Consider the following 8,751-nt stretch of genomic DNA (forward strand, 5'->3'; position numbering starts at 1 on the left):
ACAAATTCGATTTGAAGCAAGCAATGGGAATTTAAGTCAATTATGGCTCAGGTGCTCTCCTCTTGTGCAGGTATTTAAAAATGATGGTTATGAAGACTAAAGTAACAAAGAGAAATGTCTAATTTAATACAAAAATGATATGAAATTATTATGTACAGTATAATTACATCTTTGAAAAACAATAATGGTATGTGTGGGAAAATGCTGGAAATATAACAAAATGTGAACAACTGTTGAATTTGAATAATGGGATTGTCAAGTTTTCAATCTTTTTTAACTTTCTCAGTTTATAGAACATACTACTACTAAAAAAAATAGCTTCAAAAATCAGAGCAAGTGCCTTCTAAAATGTAAGGGTGTTGTATTAAGGTTCTCCAGGAAAAAATAAAATATCAACACTAATAAAAGAGAAAAATGGTAATTGGCGTACGAGCTACCCTTTTCATTGGCTAATCAGGGCTATATGCAAATTAACTGCCAACTGAGATGGCAGTTAACTGCCAACAAGATGGCGGTTAATTTGCATATGTAGGCACAATGCAGGGAGGCCAAAGGGAAAGCAGGAAGAAGCCCCCTGCCACTGACAGTGATCGGAAACCCAGGGGGGAGCTAAGAGCTGGGGGGCAGGGCAAAGGCGGCCCTGGGGCCGCCTTTGCCCTGCCCACCAGCCATGATCAGAGAATCAGGTGCCTTTTCCGCCCTGGCCAGTGATAGCAGGAAGTAGGGGTGGAGCCAGTGATGGGAGCTGGGCACGGTCAAAGCTGGCAGTCCCAGGAGCTAGGGGTCCCTTGCCTGGGCCTAAAGCGAAGCCCACGATCATGGGGCCGCTGCAGCTGCGGGTCCCCGCTGCCCGGGCCGAACACCTAGGCCACAGGCATCAGGCCTGGGCAAGGGGCCGACCCTGCGATTGGAGGGTGATGGGGGTCAATGCCTGAGGGCTCCCAGTATGTGAGAGGGGGCAGGCTGGGCTGAGGGACACCCCCCCCCCCCACACACACACCCAGTGCACGGGGATCAGCGGAGCCGCGAGGCCTCCCGGCACCGGCATCAGTGTGACAGGGGGCAGTGCCCAAACCCCCTGAACCCCCTGAACCCCCTGATCGCCCTGCGGCTCTGTGTGCGACAGGGGGCGGGGCCACAACCTCCCTATCCGCCCTGCTCTGTTCGTGACAGGGGAAGGCGCCCCAACCCCCTGATCAGCCCTGCTCTGTGCCTGATGGGGGGAGCTCCCCAACCCCCTGATCGCTCTGCGGCTCTGTGTGTGACAGGGTGCAGTGCCCCAACCCCCTGATCGGCCCTGCTCTGTGTGTGACAGGGTGTGGTGCCCCAACCCCCTCCCCCCCCAGCCCCCCTCAATGGGTCCTGCTCTGTGTGTGACGGGGTAGAGCCATAACCTCCCCTTCGGCCCTGCCCTGAGTGTGAGAGTGGCGGCGCCCCAACCCCTCTGATGGGCTCTGCTCTGTGAGTGACAGGGGCCAACGCCCCAACCCCCTGATTGGCCCTGCTCTGTGCGTGACAGGGGGTTGCGCCGCAACCTCCCCATCGACCCTGCCTTGAGTGTGACAGGGGGCGGTGCCCCAACCCCCCAATCGGCCCTACCCTGAGCATGACTGAGGGTGGCATCGCAACCTCCTGATCCTCCCTGCTCTGTGCATGACATGGGGCAGTGCCCCAACTCCCCAATCGGCCCTGCTCTGAGCCCGACCAGGGGCTGCACCTAGGGATTGGGCCTGCCCTCTGCCACCCGGCAGCAGGTCTAAGCCAGCAGGTCGTTATCTCCCGAGGGGTCCCAGACTGGGAGAGGGCACAGGCCGGGCTGAGGGACCCCCCCCATCCCTCCCCAAGTGCACAAATTGTTGTGCACCGGGCCTCTAGTCTACAATAATAAAAGCGTAATATGCAAATTGACCAAACAGCCAAAAAGCGGAATGACTGTTCAGACGACCTTCTGGATGATCTCTGGATGACCTTCTGGATGAAGCCACGGCTGCGAGGGCCAAGCCCCTTGCACAAGTTTTGTGCATTGGGCCTCTAGTATACCTATAATAATAAAAGCATAAGATGTCCTTCCTTCCAGACAAAGCTGCAGTGGGCGGGGGCTGAGGCAGGGGCGGCGGCGGTGGCCAAGGCCCTTGCATGAAATTTCATGCATTGGGCCTCTAGTATTTTTTATAAAAATATATTTATTATTTCATTTAATCATATCTATTTATCTATCTTTTTTCACTTAATCATATTTATCCATCATCTATTTGTAATCTATCTATCTATCATCTATCCCAGACACGGTTCTAGGACCTAGAGAAGAAATAGCAAGACAAAATCCACATACCCTTATAGAGCTTACATTCTAGAGAGTGAAGCAGATAGTAACTGGAGACAAAGAAAGAAAAAGTAGAACTTTAGGCAAGAAAACACTGTGAAGAAAAATGAAGGAGAGTACATAGTAGGTGAGGTGCTATTTTCCATAACTCTGCCTGAGGAAGACCTCTTCAAGGAGGTAATATCTGAGCACAGACCTGAATGAAGTCAGAAAGCAAATGTGATGAGGTGTCTGGCCAATGGAACAGCCATGGGCATCCCAAGGAGGACACACTTGCCAAGGTAGCTGGAGCTGAAGGTGGGCAGGGTGTGATGGGGAAAAAGGTCACAGCAAGTACATTCCATGGCATGGGGAGAGGTGTGGAACTTACTCAAAGCACACCAGGGGGCCATTGAATGGTCCTTAGCCAGAAAGTGACCTGATTTATGTTTTATACACTGGCTGGAAAGTTGACCGTAGGACAGATGAGAATAGAAGCAGGGAGAGAAGGCCAGGGGCTATTGCAGTAAGGCCGAGTGATAAGTGTTCCCCTCACTGACGGGGGCAGGGTGACAGGCATCGCTTAGACCCAGCTGAAGCTGGGAAATGGATGAAAGCCAAGAGAACCGGGCAAGCAGGTGGGCTGACTTGTGAGCCTGGCCTCTGTGCCTTGGCCACGGGGATGATAAAGGGGTTCCTCTGTCTAAGGGTCAGGTGGGCCAGCCCAGCTTGTCATGCACCTGCCACTGGCTGGCAGAGGGGAGGTGGGTATGTAGTGCAGAGAGAAAGAGGGTCTGTCCCAACAGGTTACCATAGTGGGAAAGTGGGTCCTGCCTCGTACCAACTCTGCACTCAACAAGGAATTCTTTAAACTGGAACTTGTGGAAGGGAGGGTAGAGGAGGGTTGGGTATATGACAGACAAAGATGACATGTTCACTTTCATATTCAACAAAATAGACACATCCATGCACCAGTCATTGTTCTGGACAACTTCTTTGAATGCAATGTCCTGAATGAACACCTCCTGTTCTTCAGAAATGCTTGCTGAATGCATTCATTTACTCCTCTGCTACATCTTATGAGCACTATCAGGTATCCTATATAATAAAAGGGTAATATGCAAATTGATCCTAACGGCGGAATGACCGGTTGCTATGACACACACTGACCACCAGGGGGCAGTCGCTCAATACAGGAGCTGCCCCCTGTTGGTCAGTGCACTTCCACAGGGGGAGCAACGCTCAGCCAGAAGCTGGCTCATGGCTGGCCAGCACAGCTGCGGTGGCAGGAGCCTCTTCCGCTTCTGCTGCAGTGCTAAGGATGTCCCACTAATGGCTTATGGGAGCGGGCCTAAGCCATCAGTAGGACATCGCCTGAGGGGTCCCAGACTGCGAGAGGGCGCAGGCGGGACTGAGGGACCCCCTGAGTGCATGAATTTTCGTGCACCAGGCCTCTAGTGTTTAAAATATTTGGAAACGACCCTGGGAAGGAGGATGTGAATTTGCTGAGGTCCCCAGGCCAGTAAAGCATCATCATTGAGGGGCTGGCAAGCTTGAGCCTGAATTACAAATCAGACAGCTCCCTGCTTTGTAACATCAGGGTCCCTACCCTGCTTCCCTGTGCCTCAGTGTATACTGGATACATCTGTGAGATGGGGTTAATATTAGCACCTTCCTAGTGGAGTTGCTCTGAGGAATACACAAGACTAAGAGCAGAGCTGATGTGACCATTATTAGATCTGAGGCTTATCCCCAGGCTTTCTGGCCCCTCGTTAATGTTCTGTCCTTGGTACTTACCTGACCTTGCCACAATGGTGCCACAACACAAAGGCGAATCAGCGCAGTCAGCTGACAGTTGATAGGAGCCGACTTCTCACAACTCCTTTGTACATAGAGGAGTCTCTCATCACCAGGAGCAGCCAGAGCTGCTCTCTCTTTTCCAGAGGACCTTTGTTTGGGAGAAGCATCCCGGCGTGCGTGCGCCGAGGCCTTGCCTGGAACGAACAATCCATCGCCCGGCTCTTCCTGGGTCTTCCAAGGCCAGTTTCCCTGGTGGCATCACATGTCGCCCCGAAACAGGCTGTTGCTGCCTGGGAACAATGTGCCAGCTCTGGAACAAAGGACCTGTTTTAGGTTCTGCCTCTGGAGAGCTGGATCCAAGGGTCACATTCCGCTTCGGGTTTCTTCCTGTTGCATCTCTGCTCAGTGCATATTTACAGAGACTTCAGACTAAGCACCTCTTCCACCCCAGCCCTGCCCCACACACCCCTGCTGGGTGAGCGTCCTATCCACTGAAGGCAAGTCTTTGTTTGTGGGGCTGGTTTGGAAAGATGCTCCTTGCAAAAACCTTGAGTGTATCTCCTTAGGCTGCTCCCACCAGCACAGGGAGGGAGGCTGTCAGGCCCAAGCAGGTCCACACCTGCACAGAATCAGTCACCAAAACTTTGGCTGGGATAACAGGTGAGGCCAGGAGTGTGCCCGTCGGTGTCCTTGAACTAGAGAGGACACAGAGCAAGGTGAAAGGAGGGACTGACTTTAGATTGTGTGGACACAGGAGGCCTGTGGAAGCTAAATCTGAAGACTCAGAAGTGACCTTGGGGAACAGCATTGCAGGCAGAGGGAACAGCTCATGCGAAGGCCCAGTGGTTCTCAACCTTGACTGCACATTAGAATCACCTGGGAATCTTTTTAAAATCCTGATTTCTGGGCCTCATTCTCCAGAAATTCTGTTTCTTTGTTACTAATGTTGTGGCCCCACCCCATAACAAAGAAACAGAATTTCCGGAGGATGAGGCCCAGAAATCAGGATTTTAAAAAGATTCCCAGGTGATTCTAATGTGCAGCCAAGGTTGAGAACCACTGGCCCAGAGGAAGAAAGAGCCTGGCAAGCTAAGAGGCATCCACACAAGACAAGTGGGCCGCACGTGAAACAGCATTTTACCTTCGTGACTGACGTGACTGAAGAGCAGCTGGCATCGTGCAAACCAAATCCCCTTCCTGATGTGGAGGTTGCATCTGCTTTGCATGAGGAAGAGTCACAGTGCGAGGAAATGCCTGCCATCACTCAGACATCCATCCTCTTCTGCCCTTGGACCTTGGAGTGTCTGGTTCTCAGGACTTCAAACTGGGACTGAATTATGACACTGGCCTTCTTGGTTCTGCAGCCTGCAGATAGATGGTGGCATATGATCGCATGAGCCAATTTCCATAATAAATCTCCTCCCATATATCTCCCTACAGCCCATTGGTTCTCTCTCTGGCAAACAGACTATTGCATTTGTATTGCTAACAACATCTAACTTAGCTGATGGCTTTCCTTGCTTGGCAAGTACTCAGTTCACAGGTAATTGGGTGAGCAGGTGGGTGCAAGACCCAACTTCACTGTTTGGTAGAAAATACTTTTCAAACGTACCTTTAAAACATTGTAACGTATTCAAGGGTGTAGTTCCTAAAACCTCAGAAGCCTATTGTTTCTGATTAAAAATTTGCTTAACGTTCTGAATCAGACAAATTTGATGTTTAAATACGAACAGAAGTTTAACTTTGAGTTTGCCATTGCTAAAGTTGACACCCATAGTTGTAAAGAACTATAGTCTTTTGAATTATGATAGAGCTTATGTAGAGACAGAGCCCCCATAACTTACCATGTTACTACCTGTCTCTTGATATAATTGCCCTGTGTCTGCCATGTGGCATCTGATGCCTGGATGCTGACACAGTGCAGCTTCTTAAATCTCAGACACGCAGATGAGAGGAGACTGCAGAATGACTGGTCGCTATGACACACACTGACCACCAGGGGGCAGACACTCAATACAGGAGCTGCCCTCTAGTGGTCAGTGCGCTCCCACAGGGAGAGTGCTGCTCAGCCAAAAGCCAGGCTCAAGGCTGATGAGCACAGTGGCGGTGGCAGGAGCCTCTCCCGCCTATGCGGCAGTGCTAAGGATGTCTGATTGCTGGCTTAGTCAGACATCCCCCCACCGCCTCCCCCCCACCCCCCTGCGAGCTCCTGGACTGGATACCACCCCCCCCAAGTGCACGAATTTCATGCACTGGGCCTTTAGTTATTAAGAGGGTAGCACTAGGGATAGAACTCATGTCTCTTAACTTTTCCTAATATGCCCAACTTTTTTCTCAAACCTGTTGTGATCATTTTCCAGACCATAGCAAGCAGGCATATATTTGTTAAATGGTTGCTTTTCTAACAAACTGGATTAGCACTGTGGGAAGCCCACTTCATGATCCCACCGGATCTAGGCTCTGTCTTGAATGCCCTAGACACAGCCATCATTGCTGCCCATGGAGGGCCAGGATTTGGGCATGGAGAAATAGCAAAGCAGTGAGGTCGAGAAGATGAGAAAATGGTGATCCCAGCTTGAGTGGGTCGGGAGTGGAGAGGAAACTAATTCAAAGGCAGCTACCTGAGAGAGGTGGCAATGAAGCTGGGTCTTGAAAACTGCAAGCTGGCACTGTGAGATCTCCTGCCTCGTTGTCTGCCATACTCAGCTTTGCAGTTTGCCCCAGAGAAGCACAGAGTAGGCAGTTTTGAGCTCTTTGCTCAGACTCTTACCTCTCCCTGAAATACTCATCTCAGCTGTTTTCTTGTGGTTGAGTCTTACATATCCTTCATGCTGAACCTCAGTGTTCATCTCTTCCAGGAAACATTCTTTAAATCATTAGGTTGAGCTACTTACCTCTTGTGGCCCATTGTATGCATCTCACCCTTATGTTAACACTAGAGGCCCGGTGAACAAAATTTGTGAATGGCGGGGTCCTCTCAGCTCAGCCTGCACCCTCTCCAATCCAGGACCTCTCAGGGGATGTCCGACTGCCTGATCCTCAGGATCGGGCCTAAACCAGCAGTCGGACATCCCTCTCACAATCCGGGACTGCTGGCTCCTAACTGCTCACCTGCCTGCCTGATCACCCCTAATCACCTCTGCCTGCTGGCCTGATCACCCCTAATTGCCTCCCCTGCCAGCCTGGTTGCCCCTAACTGCCCCCCCCTGCCCCGCCAGCCTGGTCGCTACTTACTGCCCCCCTGCTGGTCTGGTTGCCCCCAACAGCTCCCCCTCCCCCCACCAGCAGCCTGGTTGCCACTTACTGCCCCCTGCCGACCTGTCCTTTGTCCCTCACTAGCCCCCCTGCCGGCCTTGTCTCCCCATGCAGCCTGCTGTTCATTTGTCCAGTTGTTTTGGTCATGACAGCCTCTGGCTTTGTGTATATTACGATTTTTGAAATTGTCAGTCTGTTACTAGAATTAACCTTGTCTTTTTCATATTTATATTTCCATATCTATCATCTATCATCTATCTATCCATCCATCCTTCTAATCTTTATATCCACTGTCACATGCTTGATAACATTTTGAAGTTGAACTGCATGATGACTTTTCACTAAAATTCCCCTTAAACTCACTGCAGGCTTGGTTAATGTTTCCTGGAGTGGACCTTGGCTCTAATGTAGAAGTGGTTGGGAAGCCTTGCTTTATTGACTCCTGACCTTAGTATTCTGCACAGCTGTTGCTTACTGGGAACTGAGTGCAATATGTAGGCTTAACAGCTTTTGTTGGCATGGCAATTGCTTCAACGTGTTGGGTACCGTCACTGACTTCATAGTGTTGAGTCTCTTCCTAATTGGTCTGTGGATGACACATTCTTTTAGCTAAGCTGTTCTTGGCTGGTCTTTGGAAAGACCATCACATGGACGTGCTCAGGTAGACCACCAGCTAATTCTAGAATCTGAAGCAGTTGTTCAAGGACAAGTGGATTTAGCAGCTGTTGTTTTGCAAATGCTAGTCAAACAGTAATCCAGGCTGTGTGGTGCTGATATGAGGACAGACATATAGATCAATGGTTTTAGGAGCTCTTTGCCAAAAATGAGGAGTAAGTATTTCTTATTATAAATCAGTGTTGCCGTCTTCCTGTTTCCTGGACATTTTATCTCTCCCTTTTGGTGGAATAAATTTCCAAGTAATTCTGTCAGAAGTGGTTTGAGTCCTAAACTTTGAGTTCTTTCTATTCTTTGCTCATTCCAAAACTGAAGTCAAATGCTAACTCCTATGTGAATGTTTAATCAAGTAACATCATTTTAAAGACATTAAATCCTTTCAGTAGAAAAATCCTTCCGATCACACTTGACAATTACTATAATGTATTTTATCTTTAAGAGTATATTTCATTGATTTTAAGTTAGCCTGATTTTTCACCTACCAGGCTATGAAATGGCCTGGCAACCAAGGCTCCCATATGCTTATTGTCCTATGCTTGATCAATATTCAAAGTGTAGTCTTTTCTTACATAACAAAGGATAGGGGAGCCCAGGTAGATAAATGGTCTTCATGCCAGCAGCAAAGACAATGTGAATTTCTTGTCAAGTCTTCCAAATAAGCCAGAATGCAGAGCAAAGAGGCTTTTGGCTTTTGTTATGGAAGGGGATTTGTTAGGCAA

This window comes from Myotis daubentonii, chromosome 1 (assembly GCF_963259705.1).
Source record: "Myotis daubentonii chromosome 1, mMyoDau2.1, whole genome shotgun sequence".
NCBI classification, from domain to species: Eukaryota; Metazoa; Chordata; class Mammalia; order Chiroptera; family Vespertilionidae; genus Myotis; species Myotis daubentonii.